We start from the raw sequence: 23,956 nt of genomic DNA on the forward strand, positions 1-23,956 counted from the left end.
CTTTTCCTCATTGTGAATTTATGTTAAAAATAAAAGTGCCAAATCAGGAATATAAACTCATAGAATAGAACAAAAGTTCTCCATTTATGCTCCAAATACAGTAGTCTGGTCTCTGAAACTGATCATTAAATAGCACAGAGGTCACGCGTATTCAAAAGCTTATTTCAACCATTTAGAAATGACTGATATTGTTGTCTATGGGTTTATTAGAACCAGGAGCCTTATAAATAGACTTTTTAATGAATTTTCATGACATGTGGTGGAACAGTGTGGCAGAACAAGCTGCACAGACCTGCCATGTCTTACCCATCCGTATCTAAATGGAGAGCTGTAGCACTCTGCAATGATGGATATTGTTGGGAAACTTTAAAATATATGCCTAGGAATTTTTGTGAGATGATGTTAACCCATGTAGGAGAAATGACCAGTTAAAAACAGAAGCAATTTTCAGTTTTAAAAGATTTACCACACTAAAATTAACATGGGAGTTAATGGGAGCGAACGCCTGACATGTTGGTGCACCGTTTCATTTTAAGGACCTGATGAATTTCATTTTTCACGATAGTGGAGGCTAATACCCACAAAATGATGTTTTGTATGGTTGTGAAATGTTCTAAGGCAGAATTATGTGGTTCAGAAAACCTTACTTTAAAGGTGAGCCTTGAGGTCATATACCAAAGTTTAAAGGGTGCCACACAAACACATCATCACGCTTTAGTTTTCTTACAATTCCTCTGAACTTCTGAAGTTTATTATTCCACCTTTGGACTGGTCACTCTTCAGGGACACACAGCTGGGCACTGTGGACTCTGCTCTGTCCTCGTCCATCCTGAGGAAACATCAGAAATAGTGATGAGACTGTGATGAAGGTAAATAATCTGTAGAGGTTGTAGCTAAATAATCCCAATTCACTGCATTTTTATCAAACAGGAACATTTCTAATCCATTCTGGATAACAACTGAATCAATAAATCAATGATGTCTCTGTATCATTTTCATGTTTTCAGAGTTTAAGCTGCTTTTTTTAACTGTTCCCTGCAGTGAGAAAAGAACTGGCACCTTTTCCAGCCCCTCATCCTGCAGCACTGAATGTGCTCTAAAGTTCTTTCCAGAGCAAACGTCTCTGCACTTGCAGCAACATGTTGTAGTCATGGATCTGTGAGGAGAACCGGATACAGGAAACGCCCCCACTTTGATCCCAAAACCCAACTGGTGGCCAACGGTGGTCCGGCAACGACGGGGACGCTGGTCCATCGGGCCCGACAACACTGGTTTTCCACAGGCCAACATGGTGAAAGGACTGTGCACCGTTTCATTTTAAAGAGCTGATGAATTTCATTTTTCACGATAGTAGAGGCTAATACCCACAAAATGATGTTTTGTATGGTTGTGAAATGTTCTAAGGCAGAGTTGTGGTTCAGAAAACCTTACTTTAAAGGTGAGCCTTGAGGTCCAATACCGAAGTGTAAAGGTTGGTCTTTGGACCTGTCGCCCTTCAGGGACACACAGCTGGGCACTGTGGACTCTGCTCTCTCTTCCTCTTCCATCACACATTCGCTCAGTTTTAAATGTGAGTCTAAACGGTTAAGCAGGAACAGTCTGCTGACACAGAAAAGAAGATTAAAGAACATGATTCTCAGCATGAAGACAAGCAGAGGTCTGTCCAATGACGTATTGTCGGCTCATTCACATCAAAATCTATTATATGATGTAACTCTGTACATCATACAGGCCACATATATATTGGAATTAAATTCAACAAATAAGATGAGAATGCATTCAAAACTAAACAGAAATACGTCATCACATCATCAAAGTGGGTCAAATGCAGCATCATCTTCTGTCATCTCAGACAGGATTCCAAGAAGAGGATCTTCATTTTCAACAACGCACCTTGACATCTCATCATGGCTCGTCTGTCAGATTACAAGCAGCTTTTTTGATCAGGCGCATCATGTTTCTCACCAACACATGATGGTGCTGGAAAAAACATTTGTAGCCTGACCTAGAGGTCAAAACTCTGCATGGCGTGCACAGCTACTAGTTGCAGCTGGTGGTTGTGGCGGAGGAGATCCCAAACATATCTAGCAAGCTTGTTTTGGAGCAGAGCTTGTCCACCACCTCTGACCCCACTCATCACAGAAGTCCCACCATATCCATGGCCAGGTGTGTTGGCAGCATTGGAGGCAGCCTCAGGAAAAAGGTGTGTCAATATCTCAGAAGTGATGTATCAAGTTGCCACAACCCAACAGAAGTCAAGCAACCCAACATGCTGAATAGAATAGATGACACACAGCAAAGGGCAAAAAACACCCAATTCTGCTCAGACTAATCTTATCTGACCACATGTACAGGACCAAAAATATCAAAACACCATGGGTTTAGGTTTCGTTTCGTTTTCTTGACTGCTTCATTCAAAACAGAACACATTTCATAAATCCATAATAACAAATTCATATTCCACAAAGACCCAGTTGTTAAAACAATCAAATGGAATGCCTTGATCTCTCCCTCTTTACATACTCTCCTTTTTTAAATAAAGGATTGATTGTCCCCCTGGTGGAGGGACAAAGAGAGGAGGCTAAAACTGTCGCGTTTGTGTCCCTCTTTCCGTGGATTTTTCCACTAACTGCAAATAATATTGTCGACTTATTGTGAGTATTAAAATGTGCTTCCTCAACCTCTAAAATGTTGGCTCAGGGTTAGCGGAAAACGCAGTTAGAGGAAACACGCTACAAAGTTTGATCATCCGTCACAACATTCCCGTCGACCAGCCGCAATGTGCGTCCGAAACACGCGCACGCTCATTGCGCACACGCAGCTTATTAAGCCGCATCTCGCAGCGGAACATTGATTCGAGACGACAGCAGTGAAAGAACCAAATGCTACCTGAATATTAGAGGTTTTCCATCAGGGCTCGGTCACTCAAGATGGAGCCCGAAGTTGAGAACTTTCACTTTCGCTTCTTCTTCCTCTACACGTCACGTGTTTGTGGTTGGATCGCGTCATATCCAGCACAAGCGCCTCTCTTCAGAACAATTTGGTCCACGTTTTAACTGAAATACTGGGAAACAACTGGAGTTCGTCTGACAGATGTTCTTTTTGGGTGCGGAATCAAACTGTGTCAACTTTTTGATCTATAGGATCCCCTCTGGTTCAAAGTGTCCCTATAGGATGACAGTTCTGACCTTTTGGGGGCTGCACACACCTCTTAATGGTGACTGCACCAACGGAGCTGATCCAGTTGTCATCAGCTGGCCAGTCTGACTACAGCTCATTCGGGGAAATTTGCTGATCTGGAGGAGAAGCTTTCAAAACTTGACGGGCTGGGGGGAAAATGACTGTAATTTTGGAATCAGCGTGCCAATTTTATTTTTAATCAGAATAATTTAGAATAATTTCAACAGGATATTTTCAAATTGTTCCCCAGTGTAACTTCACCTGAAATTGTGGACTCCAGAATATCACCATTAAATCCATTTAATCACTTAATAGCTGTGGAATTTGAGCCATGAGAAAAATATCTCTCCATCATGATTTCCAGAATTTTTCATCAATATCTGAGATTCTTCGAAAGCTTCGCTGGTGTTGGGTTTTTATTGCTTCTGCTTCATTTTCAGGCGCAGTTCTTTGATTTTCAAATCAAATCAAATCATCTTTATTTGTAATGTCTGTTGTAGTCAAACTTGGTGCTATGCAGAATCCCAGGGCCTGATCCCTAACAATCAACAGGAAAATCTCCCCTTTAACAGGAAGAAACCTTGAGCAGGACCAGGCTCATATGGGGGGGGGGGGGGGGGGCCTCCTGCTGATGGGGGGGTGGGTAGGGAGAGAGGAGGAGAAGGGGGAGGACAGGTAGAGGAGAGGAAGGATAAAACTATTCTGTAAAAATGTATGTTTAGCTTTGTGAAATTGTGTCGTACAGGTCAAATAAGAAAACAAGATCAACTGCTGAACCAGTGCAATTTATTTTTAACGTGTTAATCTCCACAAAGAAAGAAAAAACAACAAACAACAAGTTTATAGTGGTCCAGTAATGCGCTATAGTCATACACCAGTACAGCTAACAATAACTCATGTTTTCCACCTGCTTTTCCATCTTCAGTGGGAATAATCCAGGGCGTTCTGGGCTTGAACAAAGGTATTAAAAGCTGGCCGAATGTCTGAGGTGACTGAAGGACACACTTGGGCTTTTCTCAGTAGAGAAGGGGCACGGCACAGTGCAGCAGGTTCTCATCTTTAAATTTACAGTATTCATGGGAGATTTATTTGGTCATTTTGCTCCTTTTTATTTCCTATTTCCCACATTTATTCATAGTTTTTATTAGATTGCAATAAATCCTATAACATTGAACAGACTGACTAAAGTCAAATGACCTGCGGTTCCCACCGATAGCCATCATTCTGATGGGTTTTTGCTGGCTGCAGCTGAAATATTCCAATGCTCCATGTCACAGAGACAGGAAATACTAAACCCTAAAGATTCTGAAGGCATGATGTAAAATAGTAACGTATAATACGGGCATTTGAAGAGACAATTAAGAGAATGTTTTCATGCTTCTAAGAGTGGCCGAGGAGCCGTTTAGAACTTTATAAAGATGCATTGTGTGATACCAGGAACTAATTTAACTTCAAGGCGAAGCTGCTTCTGCTTTGTCGACCATCGACTGATCTCCTGAAAGTCCACCAGCACTTTTTAAAAACTGAATTTTTCATCTATGGAGGGAGTAGACGGCAGATGTTTCCACAGATGTTCTTCACCAGTGGCCAGTGAGTGATGCAGCAGATGAGCGGGAGTTGACTGGCTTCTACCAGCTACTGTCTCAATGTCTCCAGCCCATAGTGTGGATTCTCTACGAGAGCAGACAGCAGCTTCACTCCTGAATCCTGCAGATTGTTGATGCTGAGGTCCAGAACCCTCAGATGGGAGGGATTGGACCTCAGCGCCGAGGCCAGAGAGCCACAGCTGATCTCTGATAAGTTGCAGTCCCATAATCTAAATAAAGAAGGGAAACTTTTATAAGGTTATAAGTGAAACCGGTATTAATCTGAAAGGTTAATCAAAGGCATGATCTGTAAATATTTAATTTAGTTACAGGTTAAAAAATGATAGTAATATGTAATTACCACAATTCCAACCTCTCAGGTTTACACTGTTCCAAAGGAGAATATATATTGTTCTGGCCCTCACTCTTCCCAGGTTCTCCCACCTCTTTCCCTCCCATCTCATCATGGAGATCCATCTCACCTGTGGCTCATCTTTAAAGGCACAACCTGTCTTAGATGACTTCCTGTCTCCCTCACCATCTCCCTCCTCGTTGGCTGGTGTCTACCAGGCACCCTCACCTAGTTTTGTCTAATTTTGGTTACCATCTGTGGGCTTTTTCATTGTCCTTAAATCAATTTATCATGAATAAGTGGTCCCCGTGTGGCCCTCCCTCCTGAAGGAACTGGGCACAACACACACACTCAGAAAGTGTGAGGACCCTCGGATGGAATAATGGACATTTTTGAGAATGGTGTTTACCTCAGAGTTTCCAGTCGGCAGTTTGGAAAGTGGAGAAAACCACAGAGCAGCTTCACTCCTGAATCCTGCAGCTGGTTGTGACTCAGGTCCAGTTCTCTGAGATGGGAGGGATTGGACCTCAGTGCCGAGGCCAGAGAGCCACAGCTGATCTCTGATAAACTGCAGCACTCTAATCTGAAAAATGCAGGATGAGGTTATACGGTGCAGGTCTGCATGTTATCTGCGTCAGTACTAAACCTACGTTAGTTCTTAGTTGGGTCAGACCTGAATTCACGATATTACAAGGAATTTTTTTAATGTGGTGCATCACAGCAGTGTTGAGAACAGCCTCACTTCACCATCTTAGCAGCTGGTATATAGGTAGAAAAATGAAGACTGACCTGAGCCTCTCCAGTTCACAGTTTGGACTCTCCAGTCCAGAACAGAGCCGCTTCACTCCTGAATCCTTCAGCTGGTTCCAACTCAGGTCCAGTTCTCTGAGATGGGAGGGATTGGACCTCAGCGCCGAGGCCAGAGAGTCACAGCTGATCTCTGATAAACTGCAGTTCCTTAATCTAAATAAAGAAGGGAAACTTTTATAAGGTTATAAGTGAAACCAGTATTCATCTGAAAGGTTAATCAAAGGCATGATCTGTAAATATTTAATTTAGTTACAGGTTAAAAAATGATAGTAATATGTAATTACCACAATTCCAACCTCTCAGGTTTGCACTGTTCCAGAGGAGAATATATATTGTTCTGGCCCTCACTCTTCCCAGGTTCTCCCACCTCTTTCCCTCCCATCTCATCATGGAGATCCATCTCACCTGTGGCTCATCTTTAAAGGCACAACCTGTCTTAGATGACTTCCTGTCTCCCTCACCATCTCCCTCCTCGTTGGCTGGTGTCTACCAGGCACCCTCACCTAGTTTTGTCTAATTTTGGTTACCATCTGTCGGCTTTTTCATTGTCCTTAAATCAATTTATCATGAATAAGTGGTCCCCGTGTGGCCCCCCCTCCTGAAGGAACTGGGCACAACACACACACTCAGAAAGTGTGAGGACCCTCGGATGGAATAATGGACATTTTTGAGAATGGTGTTTACCTCAGAGTTTCCAGTCGGCAGTTTGGAAAGTGGAGAAAACCACAGAGCAGCTTCACTCCTGGATCCTTCAGCTGGTTCTGACTCAGGTCCAGATCTCTGAGATGGGAGGGATTGGACCTCAGCGCCGAGGCCAGAGAGCCACAGCTGATCTCTGATAACCTGCAGCGCTCTAATCTAAATAAAGAAGGGAAACTTTTATAAGGTTATAAGTGAAACCAGTATTCATCTGAAAGGTTAATCAGAGGCATGATCTGTAAATATTTAATTCAGTTACAACTTAAAAAATGATAGTAATATGTAATTACCACAATTCCAACCTCTCAGGTTTGCACTGTTCCAAAGGAGAATATATATTGTTCTGGCCCTCACTCTTCCCAGGTTCTCCCACCTCTTTCCCTCCCATCTCATCATGGAGATCCATCTCACCTGTGGCTCATCTTTAAAGGCACAACCTGTCTTAGATGACTTCCTGTCTCCCTCACCATCTCCCTCCTCGTTGGCTGGTGTCTACCAGGCACCCTCACCTAGTTTTGTCTAATTTTGGTTACCATCTGTCGGCTTTTTCATTGTCCTTAAATCAATTTATCATGAATAAGTGGTCCCCGTGTGGCCCTCCCTCCTGAAGGAACTGGGCACAACACACACACTCAGAAAGTGTGAGGACCCTCGGATGGAATAATGGACATTTTTGAGAATGGTGTTTACCTCAGAGTTTCCAGTCGGCAGTTTGGAAAGTGGAGAAAACCACAGAGCAGCTTCACTCCTGAATCCTGCAGATTGTTCTGACTCAGGTCCAGTTCTCTGAGATGGGAGGGATTGGACCTCAGCGCCGAGGCCAGAGAGCCACAGCTGATCTCTGATAACCTGCACTTAATCAATCTGAAAAATGCAGGATGAGGTTATACGGTGCAGGTCTGCATGTTATCTGCGTCAGTACTAAACCTACGTTAGTTCTTAGTTGGGTCAGACCTGAATTCACGATATTACAAGGAATTTTTTTAATGTGGTGCATCACAGCAGTGTTGAGAACAGCCTCACTTCACCATCTTAGCAGCTGGTATATAGGTAGAAAAATGAAGACTGACCTGAGCCTCTCCAGTTTACAGTTTGGACTCTCCAGTCCAGAACAGAGCCGCTTCACTCCTGAATCCTGCAACGGGTTGTAGCTCAGGCCCAGAACCCTCAGATGGGAAAGGTTGGACTTCAGAGCTGAGGCCACAGAATCACAGCTGGTCTCTGATAACCTGCAGCCACTTAGGCTAAAATAACAATTATTTTGAGAGAAGACAAATAAAAATCAACATGTACCAGAGCAAAACACAGCTTACAAGCAACAAACCTCTGGTCCTGCACCGGCTTATCTGCCGTATGTTCCTATTTTGGGTTCTTTCAGGGCGGTTGGACAAGATCTACACCATATGTGAAGTGTGTGTAGGTCAAAATACCTTCCAAGTTTGTGAGACCACATTTCTCAATAGCACTCAACTCTTGTCAGGAGTTGGGACAAAGCGACCCACTCCTGACAGCTTGTGGGCGATGCTGCAGCGACCCTGCAATCCCTACACTCTCTGGTGAAACCAAATCAAAGGTTTTAGACACTGCTGGATGCTGGAAGGGTGGCTATAGTCTGGACGCATCGTTGCCCTGACTGCACATTTCTCCAACAATGATTGACAGCTGGTGTCACTTGTTCTCCAGATGAGAGAAGGAAAGAGACCCCCCCCCACAGTGTGTTTGATTGCCCCACTGCAAGCTCAATGCTGCCAGAAAACATTGCAGGAGCATCAATTCCCCTCAGGGCATCAACAAGGAGCTCAGGAAAAGGTGCAGCTGCCACCTACTAGAGACAAGCACACTGAGCTGAGATTCAAAGCCCTCTCCTCCCAAGAGAAGAGCTTGTTTGTTGGAGGCTCTTCTGGGCGATACCTGGTGCCACAGCTCCAGCTCAGCCCGTCTCTGGAGCTGAGGTGGAGCTTAGCAAGTTTCATGGTTCTCCACCACTTCCTCTCGCTGAGGACCTTCTCAGCTGGTGGTTTCTGCTCCACCTTCCAAGTTGAGCAGGTGATACTTCTGCATTCCTGCCACAGTGTCTCTGCAGAAAGAGTCTTCTCTACTGTTTTATATTAGATTGTATAAAATTAGGATTTGTGGTTGATGTCTTAGATGTTGTTGACTAAGAGCAGGTTTTTCTTTAATAACATCGAAAGATTCGATGAGAAGAGCAAATGTATTATTTTATGAGCTACTTCCACTACTATTATATACACATACTTCCATATTGTCTTAGATTGCAAGCTGCATTTATTGCATCGTTCATAGAAAGTCATATTTGTGAGGAGAAAAACTCCAATAAGGTCATTTTCTTTAATGACCATTACAACAGAAGGAGGCGATGAACAAACAGATTTATATAAAAATGTGTGAAAACTTATGGATGGAAACCTTTTTAAAATGGTTGCATTGTGTAGAATCGGTGTAGAATCAACTTGTTGACTTCTGATTTGGACTCCAATGGAAGTGAGGTGCAACAATTGTGGATGCTGAAAGCTTCAGATCTTCATGAAGGTTTCTGTGGTTGGACTGACCTGCTGCCCCTTTAAGAGGGAGGCAGGTTTGGGCTTCTGGCTGGAATGAAGCCACCTAAGATGAGAATGACTGCAGGCTTTCGGTACCAAGGTTTAACAGGGGGCTCACTTCACACTTGGGCTTTTCTCTTTTTTGGGATGGCTTTTCTCAGTAGAGAAGGGGCATGGCACACTGCAGCAGCTTTCTTTTTGGGTTTTCTAGTTTTCCTTCTGATCTTTAAAAGACAGGAAGAACCATTTTTGATTGGTCTGAATGTTTGGGCGGTTTTGTGGCCAGCCTAAAATAAAACAAGACAAATCTAACTGATACTTCCTTTCTAGTCATTGATGACCATCCTCACATGGGACAGATTTCCACAACCAATTTAATACTGCAAATCTGTCCTGTGTGGTCTTTTTTCTGAGAACTGTAACACTACGTTTATAACAAAGATCAAACATGTAAACATTTATTGTCTAACTAGTTACACCTGGGAAAGTACTGGCTCATCTCTGACTGACCTGAGAGTCTCCAGCTCACAGAGAGGATCCTGGAGAGCACCACAGAGCAGCTTCACTCCTGGATCCTTCAGCTGGTTCTGACTCAGGTCCAGAACCCTCAGATGGGAGGGATTGGACCTCAGCGCCGAGGCCAGAGAGTCACAGCTGATCTCTGATAACCTGCAGTCCTTTAGCCTGGAAAAGGAATAAATGGGGCAAATAAAAACACATTTCTAAATCTGAAAATGAAGAGAAAAGCAGAAAATGTAAAGAAATTTAGAAAAGACCAACAGAGGCCTCCTGACCTGAGTGTCTCCAGTCTGCAGTTTGGATGCATCATTGCAGAAGACAGTAACTTTACTCCGGCATCTGTCAGGTTTTGGTTCATGCTTAAGTCCAGCTCCCGTAGATGAGAAGGGTTTGACGTCATTGCTGAGGCCACAACTTCCCAATGACTCGTTGAAAGAAAACGACCAGACAGTCTGTTGTGTATAAAACAAAAATAGTGAGTCAAACTTTGGGATTTCTAATCAACTTATCTGAGAATCTACCTCAACACAAATGTAGCTCATTTCCTGGAAAAGCTAAATTCAACACCGTAGAGCAACAGTTTGAACGACCATCAGATCTGAAATGCAACTGAATTTTTCTCAACATTTGTCTTATTTTAGAACAGCTCATAATTACTCAATATTTAAAATGATTATAGCAAATGGTTTAAAGAAACGTGCATCTTTTTATCTGTCTATCGGCTCTTTGGATATTTTGCATTTCATCCAATTTGTACGATGGTGCGTCAAGTCTTAATTCAGCGATCCGATCGATGACATCAGAGTCTCTGGTTGCATCGATTGCCCTCAGCTTCTGTTATATCTGCCTGTTTCCCTTCAAATCATTTTCACTGCACCTTTTGTTGCTAGTGATGAAGTTGCCACCTAACGGGTGTGGAAAGGCTCAAACAACTTTGTGGGTCACATAAAGGCTCCAAACGGAACCGCCACAAAGACCTAAAACACCCATTTAAACCAACGAGGCCGGCTGTTTTTACGTTGAACAAATGAAGCAAAATAGTCACGTGTCATTAGTTAAAATGTGTTTTTCTGTCGTTTGAATACGATGTACACAAACAAACAAAAGTTATTTAATGACATGACAGTCATTTCATGATATTCAGTTAACTTGTGGCTCCTATTATTCCTGCCTTATGTTGGTTTGTCTGGATTGACCTTTGAACTTATATCCAGCCAGTGTTGAACATTTCTGGATGAATTGTTGTTTTTTTTAATTTATGGACGCTGCAGTGGAGATAAAGGATTGAAGGAATGACCACTGGAGGGGGTATTGCTACCTGACATGATCCACTCGCTTGATTTAAACACCGATGTCCGGCCCCAGAAATCTTTACTTACACGACCTTCCTGCAGTTCCTCACAGCTGGAATCAGGCGACGTCGTCCCTCCTCTGAGGTTTTGTACTGGTGCAGGTTCAGCTCATCCAGAACCTCCTCTGACATCTGCAGCAGGTAGGCCAGAGCTGAACAGTGGATCTCTGACAGTTCCCTCTCTGATTTCCTCTTTGACTTCAGGAACTCTTGGATCTCCTGATGGACTGACTGATCCTTCATCTCCATCAGACAGTGGAAGATGTTGATGCTTCTGTCTGGGGAGATTCCATCACTGTTCACCTCCTTCAGGTTGTTGAGGACCTTCTGGATGGTTCCTGGGTGGCTGTCCATCTGATCCAACAGTCCACCCAAGATCCTCTGATTGGACTCCAGAGAGAGACCATGAAGGAAGCGAACAAACAAGTCCAGGTGGCCATTTTCACTTTTGAGAGATTTCATTAGTGCTCTCCTGAGGAAGTCATCAAGAGATGTGACTGGATCATTATTTGTAAACAACCCAGCAAACCTGGAAAAGCGGTTTGGTTTAGAATATTTTAGGAACTGATTTATAACCACTCTGTCTTTCCTGGTGTAACAGTGGAACATGTAGACGGCAGCCAGAAACTCCTGAATGCTCAGATGAACAAAGCAGTAGACTGATTTCTGGAAGATCACACTCTCTCTCTTGAAGATCTCTGTACAAACTCCTGAGTACACCGACACCTCGGAGACGTCCAGTCCACATCGCTTCAGGTCTTTTGAGTAGAACATGATGTTTCCTTTCTCCAGATGTTCAAACGCCAGCCGACCCAACTTCAGAAGGAGTTCTTTATCAGCCTCAGTCAGTTCCTCTGGTCTCTGCTTTCCTCCATACTTCTGCTTCTTCCTCTTCATCTGAACCATCAGGAAGTGTGAGTAGAGGTCAGTCAGGGTTTTGGGCAGCTCTCCTCTCTGGTCTCTGGTCATCATGTCCTCCAGAACTATAGCAGTGATCCAGCAGAAAACTGGGATCAGACACATGATGTGGAGGCTCCTGGAGGCCTTGATGTGTGAGATGATTCTCTTGGACAGATCTTCATCACTGAACCTCCTCCTGAAGTACTCCTCCTTCTGGGAGTCAGTGAAGCCTCGTACTTCTGTGATCCTGTCAACACACGAGGGAGGAATCTGATGGGCTGCTGCAGGTCTGGAGGTGATCCAGATGAGAGCTGAGGGAAGCAGGTTCCCCTGGATGAGGTTCACCAGGAGCACCTCAACGGACGATACTTGTGTGACATCAGAGATGAGCTGATGCTTGTTGAAATGCAGTGAAAATCTGCTTTCATCCAGGCCATCAAAGATGAACAGAAGTTTCCAGACAGTCTCTGCTCTGATCTTCCATAATGTTGGATGGAAAACATGAAGCAGTGAGAGAAGACTGTGCGGCTCATCTCTGATCAAGTTCAGCTCCCTGCATGAGAGCGGAAGCACCAGACTGATGTCTTGGTTCTCCAAACCTTCTGCCCAGTCCAGACTGAACTTCTGCACTGAGAAGGTTTTTCCAACGCCGGCGACACCGTTGGTCAGAACCACTCTGATGTGTCTCTGTTGCTCAGATAAGACTTTGAAGATGTCCTGGCACTTGATTGGAGTGTCCTGGATGTTCTTCTTGGAGGTTCTCTCAAGCTGTCTCACCTCATGTTGTGTGTCCACCTCCTCACTTTGTCCCTCAGTGATGTAGAGCTCAGTGTAGATCTTGTTCAGCAGGGTTCCACTTCCTGCTTCATGAGTTCCTTCAGTCACATGTTCACATCTTCTCTTCAGACTCATCTTATGACCTTCTATCACCTCCTGCAGATCACTTCCTGAACATAAGTAAACCAATGATTTCCATCTATAATAAATCATCAACACAACTACAAATTCATGACATCACAAATTAAATCTCATATCGAACAACTTTACTTTGTTTGGGCTTCATTTCAGCATCTCCAGATCTGCTTCCAGATTGTGAACAAGAGGACTCTCCTGGTGGAGCTGCCTGGTCCCAGTTTGATAGGATGTGCTCCCCCCTCTCACTATGAAACACATCTCTATTAGTCCTTTGATTTATAGGATGAAAGAACCTGATCAAGACTCAATATTGTTCCAGCATTTATGTCTGAATTCATCTTTCAGTTTAAACCTGATTCTTGTTTCTAATCAACAATATTCACATTAAGTCTGTAACTATATGACTGTCTGAGGTTTAAGTGTTAAACATCTCCAATAATAAACTCACAACCTGCTGCTGTTAATGTGACTAACAGCTGCCACACAAACACATCATCACGCTTTAGTTTTCTTACATTTCCTCTGAACTTCTGAAGGTTACTATAACACCTTTGGACTGGTCACTCTTCAGGGACACCCAGCTGGGCACTGTGGACTCTGCTCTGTCCTCGTCCATCCTGAGGAAACATCAGAAATAGTGATGAGACTGTGATGAAGGTAAATAATCTGTAGAGGTTGGAGTTCAATAATCCCAATTCACTGCATTTTTATCAAACAGGAACATTTCTAATCCATTCTGGATAACAACTGAATCAATAAATCAATGATGTCTCTGTATCATTTTCATGTTTTCAGAGTTTAAGCTGCTTTTTTTAACTGTTCCCTGCAGTGAGAAAATAACTGGCACCTTTTCCAGCCCCTCATCCTGCAGCACTGAATGTGCTCTAAAGTTCTTTCCAGAGCAAACGTCTCTGCACTTGCAGCAACATGTTGTAGTCATGGATCCGTGAGGAGAACCGGATACAGGAAACGCCCCCACTTTGATCCCAAAACCCAACTGGTGGCCAACGGTGGTCCGGCAACGACGGGGACGCTGGTCCATCGGGCCCACAACACTGGTTTTCCACAGGCCAACATGGTGAAAGGACTGTCTTCAGCTCAGCCACTAAATTATCTGGTGCTACATAAACATACTAGTCAGGACTTTTTAACTTCCCTCATTTGTTCCCCTCTTCAATTATTTCTATGATCCAAGTCCTCAAAGATCACTGCTCTATTTAAAATAGATGAAAGAAATGACACCCACTCCTGCATTTCTTTCACAGTGGTTCCACAACATAGAACAATAAACTACTGTGAGAAAACGTGCAACATGAACCCAAAATCCTGTTGGTGTCCTGTGATCCTGTGTGGATTTATTTAATTATTTTTAAAGTTTATTGTCTTAAATAATACCAAAATATCCAGCTGTAACCTGGACTGTTGAACAACTCTAATAACTTTATGAGCTTTTCACCTGTCACAAAATGTCGCTCTTCCTGCTTCGTCTGAAGAGAATAGTTTCACTTTCACTTTTAAAACCTAATCAACAGATTTATGGCGTATATATTACTACCATTAAAGCATTCTGGGAGGGTTTAAAGTTCTTTTAGAATCAGTAGCAAAGAGCAGAAAAATAAACTAAACTTCACTTAGAAAGACTATTCAACTATAACTAAAGCCAGACTATAAGAAAGTTAAATAAGACCTATTCATTTATAATGTAGAACGATATTTTGTGCTAAAACTAAATATGAAGTCTCATTGATTCAAATTTTGATTTTATCTCCAAACACAACTGTCAATTCTTTTCAATAATGCTCTTCGTTTCCACTCACCTTGTCGGTCTTCAGTCTTCCTGCTTAGTCTGAAAGGAATACTTTGAAAAACTGGTTTGTTGGGTTCCCAGTTTCTGGGACCGTTGTTGCTGGTGTCTACCTGCAGGGGGCGTGGAGGAGCCGCTCATCAGCCACAGTGGCCCCGCAGACACACGCACCTGCGGTCTCTCTTCAATCTCCCGTTAGATTTAAGGACAGAACTCCCGTCTGCCAGCGGCGGAGGGTTTTCATCGCCAAACCCTGACTTCTGTGGCTTGACTATTTTTGAGAGTTTCCCTCGCGGACTTGTTTTGGACTCTCTCGAGGTCTCTCCGCCTCTCTGTGAACGCGGACCGAACTGTTCTTGTTCACTTTAAAATAAAGACGCTTTTCGGACACCATTCTCCGCCATTATTCAACCTGGTTAAATAAATAAGATTTATGATGCTTGACAGATTTTAAAGACTTGTAAAAGCAGCATATTTCTGCAGCCCTGGAGTCCAGGAGGAGCAGCAGAGGTCAGAATGTGTCGGAGCGCGTTTAACTATTGTCTGCAGTTCCACGCGTGTCCACCGGGTGGCGGTAAAGCACCACATGATATTTCTCTTTTTTGGAACTTCTTCAGCTGCGTTGAGCTTTAAATCTTCACCTGTCGCTCCCTTTAAGCTCTAAACTTTGCGGTTCTGTGTGTAGTTTGTTGGTTTAAATATTTCTGATGAATTCTGATGAAAATGAGTGAAACTGTCAATGACCAATAGAAAGTTCGTCCATTGTTCTACTGCGTCACACATTTTCATTATTTATTGTCATTCTTGGGTCTAAACTGGACCAGTTGTGTGAGCTGTTTTGCTTTTTCTGTGGACCAGATGTTCCAGGCAGGTTCCATCATCGGACACAGACGGAGACAGGTCACGTGACAACAGTCAGCCTTTCGTTCTTTATTACAGGAGGATCTGGTTTATATACAGACACGTATCTGCAAAATACTAAAAAGTATCTGAACACACACGCGTGTATGAAGTGTTTATACACACGTGTGCGCGTACGTGCACACTGTATATTCATCTAATAACTGTTAGTTTCTAAAACAGCAAAGTAGAGTCACTGAGGCACAGCTTCACCTCCTTTACACCGAGGTTTCCCTGAGCAGGTGTGATGAACTGTTGCAGAAGGAAAAGCATGGAACATGTTAATAACCGGACACAACAACACTCAGGTTTATTGTCTGACGGCATCAGTGTCTCTGGTTGCATCTGTCTGAGGAGCATTGTGAAACCAGGAGCAGTGTAAATGAGGGGGGGGGGGGCAGTGAGTGGATGCTGCATTCATCAAACACACAATAGTCAGAAGAGAAGAAGGAAGAACAGAAGCCCGTGTTCCTCAGTGTTGGTGTGGAGACGCCTGTTTGGAGGAGCAGGAAGCAGGCTGGACTCTTCCAGCTGGCTTTAATGCCACTTCTCTTCTGAGAACCTCCCAGCAGCTTTCTCTCCACCATCTTTTTACGCTGAAGGTTTTTGATCATTTCAGGTCAGATGTTCTTGGACTGAGGTTAAAAATGTTTGTTCTTGTGCTCGGAGCGAACCGACGATCCTCTAAAGTCAGGCATCCAAATCCAACCAACTGGTCGTCTTCAGATGAGGCAGTCACTCCATCCCCTCTTCCGGCCTCATAAGTGAGGAGAGCCTGGATTTCTTGGAAACTGAGGGCATAACTCACAAATGACTGGAGGCTGTCCTTACTGTGGCTGTCAGCCATACAGAGACCTGCTGCCTCCTTGCTCTGCACGTTCTTGATCAGATACACGGTGTATCCTACGTCATTCTGCAAAAGCCATCTGAATGACTTCCCTTTATATTTACCAAACTGCAGGACATAGTCTCCCAGCACCTCCATCTTATCTGAGGGATCCCCCCCTCTTTGTCGGATGACGGCCAAAGCGTTCTGCCGTACGAGGTCCTCCCTCATGGCCGCAGACTTGTCCTGAGGAGTGGAACTCACCCGTTTGGCTTCATCAGATGGCTCCTGGAGGAGAAACCCAAGAGGCCCCTTGTGGAACACGACCCGAAGTTTCCCAGGGAAAAAGGCGAATTGCTTCTGCATGTTGAGCTGACATAAAGGAAAAATGTCTATTAATTTTCTCATTTTTATTAGACACTGATAAAACAGTTCCACCCATTTTTTCAAATCACACCTGATAAATGTGATCAAAGGAATCTTAGGCCAGTAAAAGATAAAGTGTGGTACCATGTGTAAAGCTCTGTGTGTGTGTGTGTGTGCATCCCCTCTCAAAGACATTGGAAACAAAAACACACATTTGATGTAATAAAATGTAATACTACCACTACTAATATTACTACTAACAATAATTATAGTAATAATAATAATAATAATAATACCGAGATTTCAGTGCCACGACAAGTAAATCGGTTACTTGAATATAAAATATGAACAAGTTCATTCATCACTATCGTGTAATTTAATTTATGAAAAACTAGCTTGACAAGATATGAGTATATTATAGCATGACAAATACAGTACATTATAATTTAGGGCCAATTATAACACGTTCCTTGCTAATTTAGGACAAAATTGACCACAGCCTATGCACAATTACGAAAAGTTTCCTCATTAATTTAGTAGGAAATCAAGCCCAAACTTACCTTCAGCGAAGTTTACCAAAGAATGACCCAAGAATGGCCGATCCTCCGGAGAGGAGCCGCTCTTCATAGAAACGGCAGAACAGCGCCACGGGATGATAGCGGCCGGAAATATATTGCGTCCGTAGTGGTTTAGCACTACCATTGAAAATGAATGGGAAACGGTTTAGGGCCGTTTAGCTCCCGGCCATGGCACATTGCTTTTAAGTTGATTTCATTTATCGGAGTTGAATCTTGTTTGATTTTTTTGAAGGCGTTTCACCTCTCATCCAAGAGCCGATCTACGCAGATTTGATGATATGACGCTCATAGGCTATATAGCCTTTTCTTTTTGGGGGGAATGGATTGGAGGCTGCTCCAACATTGAGGTTTGGACTGTGACAAAACAAAATGGACAACCTCCACCTGAATAAGTGTTTCAAGAAAATAAGTTTGAGTGTATTAACTTCAAAAGGCCATTTTCTTGTACCTGCTCTCGCTTACGGCCATACCACCCTGAGAACGCCCGATCTCGGAAGCTAAGCAGGGTCGGGCCTGGTTAGTACTTGGATGGGAGACCGCCTGGGAATACCAGGAGCTGTAAGCTTTTTGCACTCTTCCACTGGGTCAGCAGAGGCCGCCAGTGTTCCTGATAATTATCCAGCCAGATGTAATTCACTTCTTAAGTACTTCTAACATTGAGATTTAATGTTGCACTATTGTACATCGTTTGAGATTTAATATTTTATGAGTGTGTGTGTATGTGCGCGCGCGCGCGCGTGTGTGTGTGTGTGTGTGTGTATCTGTGTGTGTGTCCTTTTTCTTGATTTTCTTGTTTCTCTTTGTTGTTTTTATCCCAGTGTATGAAAAGTGCCATATAAATAAAGATTGAATTGAATTGAAAAATTGAATCACTTATGTGTAATAACTATAATCAGTTAATCAAGAATGAGACAAATGTTATTCATTGACCTTCCTTTCCTGAATCCTCATTGGTCTTTATCCAATGATCTCCTTATGGTTCCTGGATCAATACAAAGACAGGTGAACCAGCATTTAGTTGGGCGAGTGGAGCTTCCGTTGGCTAACGTATTGCGTCCTAACCCTCCTGCCCATATTAATGATCATATTCCTCGTGGCAACAATATATCACTCCAATTTATTAACTAACCCTCAACCAAAACATGGGCTTGGGTTCATTTGAAAGACTGACTCACTGCATCACCCATCTGGACTGAAGGACACAATAGCCACTTTTGCTAACCCTTTTGCCAGGTCACATTCAGCTCCTGTCTGAGTCCTCCAAATGAGCCTGGGTCCATGCGTTGACCATCAGGATCCAGCATTTGTTCTTTATTTTTGAATCTGCTAGTATATGATCAAATGAAGACCAGAAGATGATGCAACTGTTTATTTATAGCTGTCAATCAAACAAATCATCAGCTTCAAAATCACCATGGCAACAACAGAAGTAAAGCTTGATAGATTCACTGGTAGAAGGCATCAAACTGCTGCTGGTGATGATGATGATGATGATCGAAGACTTGTTTCAGCTGTGTTGTAATCTGTTGTCATGACAACTCAGCTGCTGGATTACATGAAGTTTGGAAGAGCATCAAATATTCATGTTAGAGTGAACAAAACAGATGAACATAATAAACTGAAAGACAAAAGTAAAGTCCAACCTTTGGCAGCTGTCATGGAGAGAAAACCTTCATCCACATACTGGCAGACAGAGTTCTGAAGAAAAGGGTATCACCCGTCAGTCAGGTGCTTCTAAATGCTTCTGATTAAACCTTTAATCATGCTGTTGTGTTCTTGTCTGTGACTCAGGAGATCATCTGATTTAAAGACTGTCTGTGTCAAATATATGGACATTCTCCAGATGAAAAGAGAAAAGAAAGTAAATGTGCGTCCCCTGGAAACTGTCGGACTTGGTCCTCTTCTACTGCCCCTGCTGATGAGCAGCAAATAGAGCTGAGAGACACTTTTCTCTCTGAGGCTTCTGACTTACCGCTGGCCTCTCCAGATTCATCAACTGGATGATCATTTGTCCCCTCCACATGATGAAGATCGCTGCCTTCAGCTTCATCTGCACAACACATTCAGAGGGGAGATTTTCTTCATCCTGGCACATTTGAATCCCTCTGAATTCTTCTAGACTGCAGATTAAAGGCAGCTTTACCCAGTGGCAGACTGGAGGTCTGACAGACAGCCGAATCAGGCGGGTGGCTGGCTGGCTGACGGATTGACTGGCTGGCTGACTGGCTGACTGGCTGGCTGACTGGCTGACTGACCAGCTCAATATGTTTGGGTCGGCCAGGTCTGTCCGACATCCTTCCCCACCAACAGAGCCAACTCACCACCAGGTGGTGATCAGTTGACAGCTCCGCCCCTCTCTTCACCCGAGTGTCCAGAACATGCGGCTGCAAATCCGATGACACGACCATAAGGTCGATCATCGATCTGCAGCCTCAGGCGTTCTGGTGCCAAGTGCACATGTGGACGCCTTTATGCCTGAACAAGGTGTTTGTTATGGACAATCTGAGATGAGCACAGAAGTCCAATAACAAAACACCACTCAGGTTCAGATCAGGGGGACCGTTCCTCCCAATCACACCTCTCCACGTCACACTGTCGCTGTCAACGTGAGCATTGAAGTCACCTAGGAGGACGAGGGAGCCCCCAGAAGGAGCACCCTCCAGCACTTCCTCTAAGGACTCCAAAAAGGGTGGATACGCTGAATTGCTGTTTGGACCATGGCACAAACAACAGTCAGGATCCGTCCCCCCACCCGAAGGCGAAAGGAGGCTACCCTCTCATCCACCAGGGAAAACTCCAATATACAGGCACTGAGCCGGGGAGCAACGAGAATTGCTACCCCTGCCCGTTGTTTAACATTCAATTTAATGCTTAACGGTTGCATCGCCATTGTAGAAGAATCATAGCAAAATATTTGGGTAATAATTTGGGACACGGTGGGGTAAAATCACAATATTTAATTATTCTCAGAACAAGATTTACAGTACGTCATATATGCAGCAATTTAACCCACTCATACAGTTACGTTTTTGGCTTTAATGCGAAGCACACCAGCTTTAAATACTTCGCATGAGATTTTTTTTGTGAGGTCATCACAGATAAAAGGCCATTTTGGGTTGTAAGCTTTGATTCAAAGTAAAAAATCTTCATATTAAAGTGTTGCTGCTGCACCTCCAGACATTACCCGTTAAAGGTTGAGCTGAAACCACCATCAGATCTGCCGCCTCATTCTTCGATCCTTCCACCAAGCATCACCCTCCAAGAGAGACAATCTCCATACTGACGTGCACACGCGTTAAAGGTCCAAAGGTCAGTAACTGGGAGTTGATGGTTGGGATCAAGTTGAGCTCTGCTGGCAGCTCTACCAAAGTCTAAATGTTTTCCATATGAGTCCAATTCTGCTAATGTGGTTGCGCTTCTTCGTGTCAGTGCAGACTCGTGCGCGGGGCTCGTGCACATGAGGGTTAGGCTGGTTTGATGCAAGTCACAGCGAAGCAGGTGGGGGCGGGGCTTGTGTAGCCGGCCCCTCTCAAACTGTAGCCTAACTGGGCCTTGCTCACGCCCTGATGACTGGGGGGGGCGTGAGCCCCTCACCTGTGCTAGTCTGGGCTGGGGAGGGGGCGAGGCGGGACTTTCCTCTTTCTCCATGAGGCGGGAGCAGTGAATGGATCTGTTCATGAGTGTTAGAGTGTGTGTGGTCATGGCAGTGGCTTTTTGTTGTTTCTGCTTCAGGCTGCAGAAGATGGGCTGTTCCTGTAGTACTTCTTCTGACGAGTGGAGCGACAGCGACAGTGACAGCAGTCTGTCAGAACTCCCACCCTTCGTTAGACGGAGCACGAAGACGGTGGAGCTGAGGCAGCACACCTCCGCAGGAACCCAGCATGCATGCTTGGATGAGGAGGTTAAAGGAGACGGCAGTGACACATGTGAGGAACCCCTGGAATCACATCCCCGTGTGGCGCTGCCCAGACTGAGCACAGGCGGAGAGGAAAACACTCTCGATGGGTCAAAACCGTCCAAACCAGTCCAGTGTGCAACAGATGAGCCTGGTCCATCCACGGTTCTGAAAAACAGTTTATTACCACCTCCTCCTGAACCAGAAACTGGTTTATTACCACCACCTCCTGAACCAGAAACCAGTTTATTACCACCACCTCTTGAACCAGACACTGGTTTATTACCACCACCTCCTGAACCAGAAGCTGGTTTATTACCACCACCTCCTGAACCAGACACTGGTTTATTACCACCACCTCCTGAACCAGAAGCTGGTTTATTACCACCACCTCCTGAACCAGACACTGGTTTATTATCACCTCCTCTTGAACCAGAAGCTGGTTTATTACCACCACCTCCTGAAACAGAAACCAGTTTATTACCACCTCCTCTTGAACCAGACACTGGTTTATTACCACCACTTCCTGAACCAGAAACTGGTTTATTACCACCTCCTCCTGAACTGTCTCGATTGAGCGAGGTCAATGTGCGTCTGACCACGGGATCCTCGCCACATATCGTTCAACAAACTCACCGTGGATTCACCAAATCTGAGATCGACTGGCAGGACAATGCGGCGCTCCAACGTCCGTGGCTTCCTGTGAATTCCCGTGTAAGGAAAATCCCAAGCCGAGAAGAGGGCGATGGTCCCTCAGTCTCAATTTGCTTTTATAAAACACTCGAAGACCTGGGCACCCCGAGACCTGAGTGTCAGGATGTTGGCACTCAAACTTTGCCCCCTGGTGCTGGTGGAGATGCTCCTACTCCATCTTCCAAGATTGACTCCGTCTGTCCTGAGCGGCGGGTGATGGCTGAAGGGGGCAACAGCGGGGACCAGCCGAAGGCAACGGTGTGGTCCCAGGGCACACCCCAGGCTGGGTTCCCCCAGAGGGGGGGCGGTGTGGACACCCCAGGGCCAGTGTTGGAGCTCCAGCCCTCCAAGGCTCAGAATTGTGGGCCAATGTTGAATCGGTAAGTTTATGGCCCCCACCCTCGCTCACACTTTATTTCACTTGTGGAGCACTTGGTAACACCTGAGACCTGTTCCTCTTCAGGGGTCTGGAGCAGAGTTCAAAGACCAAGGCTGACCACCAACCAGCTCATCCGCCAGGACAGCAAGTAAGTTTTGGGTGTTGAGTTGTTTTTGATGCTTAATTTGATGCTTGATTTAATTGTGTCCATTCATGTTACTCATTCATAAAGTGAATGTCCTGATTGGTCATAGACACATCAACATTTATCGGGTTTAAGACCCCCGACAGGACAAATACCCCAGGTTATAGCAGACCTGTTGCAAAGATGCTCATGGTGGAAACTAAATCCTGGTTCTCTGACTTTTCAGGTGGGCTCCAAACTGACGTATGCACAGGTCTTGATGATGCCCCCAGGGAAGCGTGCCCCACCCCCAGACCTTAGCCCCCCCTACCCAGAACAAGAGCCCCAATCAGCTGGGACTCGCCGTCCACTAAAGCTGAGATATGCAAGGCTGTGAACGGAGCGCTATGGATATTTGGTTTTCAGTCTTTACAAAAGAAGCTGAACAAAATTAACTCTTCAATTGCTGCTTTAGGGGATTTTTTTCTTTAGTTTGTTTAGGGTCTTTTTTTTAAAATCCAGGTTCTGTTCCCATGTTTGAATGTTCCAGTGTTTTTTTTTTAACACACATACATAATTGATGCTCATAATTCTGATTTCTTCTATTAAAAAGCACTGAGCAATATGTCTGTTTGCATCTTTTTTATCTCATGTTGGTACTGAGTTTGTTAGGCTTTTATTTGAGTTAATCAGGAGTGTTTTGGATGTAGAAACTTCTGTTTAAGTAAAGAGGATTTGTAGATGTAACTCATTCACATTCTGTCCAGTATGAAATCACAGAATCTGAAAACACTGACTTTGATGAGTGTTTAAAACCATTACAAGTGTTTAAACACCATTTAAACATGAATGTATGAAGAATGTCCAGGTACAGGTGAGTTACTGATGGACGTAAAGTGGAGGAGTGCAAAAAGCTTACAGCACCTGGTATTCCCAGGCGGTCTCCCATCCAAGTACTAACCAGGCCCGACCCTGCTTAGCTTCCGAGATCTGACGAGATCGGGCGTTCTCAGGGTGGTATGGCCGTAAGCCAGAGCAGGTGCAAGAAAATGGCCTTTTGAAGTTAATAAACTCAAACTTATTTTCTTAAAACACTTATTCTGGTGGAGGTTGTCCATTTTGCTTTGTCACAGTCCAAACCTCAATGTTGGAGAAGCCTCCAATCCATTCCAACCCAAAAAGAAAAGGCTATATAGCCTATGAGCGTCATATCATCAAATCTGCCTAGATCGGCTCTTGGATGAGAGGTGAAACGCCTTCAAAAAAATCAAACAAGATTCAACTCCGATAAATGAAATCAACTTAAAAGCAATGTGCCATGGCCGGGAATCGATCCCTGGCCGGTGCGGGCCAGTTGACACTTGCTGTAACAGACAACCTGATTGAAACCTCCCGGAGACCCCAGAGGGAGAGTTCGAATCCAGCTTTGGGCATTATCAAATAGAAGATATTTGTTTGAAAAATTCACGATCATAAAAATGTTTAAAGTGCATAGCAGTGTCTGTGAGGTTTATGACC

General features: G+C 44.2%; 1 protein-coding gene, 1 long non-coding RNA gene, 1 other non-coding gene and 1 pseudogene across 10 annotated transcripts in view; 2 read left to right on the plus strand and 2 right to left on the minus strand.

The window, feature by feature from the left end:
- The window catches only part of LOC105418562 (WW domain-binding protein 11-like), a 1,118,483-nt gene that overhangs the window by 955,291 nt on the left and 139,236 nt on the right, over nt 1-23,956 (plus strand). The window contains exons 8-9 of one of the 8 annotated variants that reach the window (XR_003885981.1): nt 20,525-20,656; nt 21,080-21,462. The exons of the other annotated variants lie outside the window; for them this stretch is intronic. The gene's annotated coding sequence lies outside the window, so the exon portion shown is untranslated. Of the gene's footprint in view, nt 1-20,524; nt 20,657-21,079; nt 21,463-23,956 lie in introns of those variants that run through there. 8 annotated transcript variants of the gene reach the window in all.
- Nucleotides 770-2,915, minus strand: LOC115246902 (uncharacterized). The gene is made up of 3 exons (XR_003886006.1): nt 2,890-2,915; nt 1,432-1,599; nt 770-829 (listed from the first exon to the last, which is right to left on the minus strand). It is a non-coding gene; the product is annotated as an uncharacterized lncRNA (long non-coding RNA).
- LOC115247077 (uncharacterized) lies at nt 17,804-17,912 on the plus strand (annotated as a pseudogene).
- On the minus strand, nt 23,351-23,469 carry LOC115247061 (5S ribosomal RNA). Its single transcript, XR_003886156.1, has one exon. It is a non-coding gene; the product is annotated as a 5S ribosomal RNA (ribosomal RNA).

This window comes from Takifugu rubripes, chromosome 19 (assembly GCF_901000725.2).
Source record: "Takifugu rubripes chromosome 19, fTakRub1.2, whole genome shotgun sequence".
Classification (NCBI taxonomy): domain Eukaryota; kingdom Metazoa; phylum Chordata; class Actinopteri; order Tetraodontiformes; family Tetraodontidae; genus Takifugu; species Takifugu rubripes.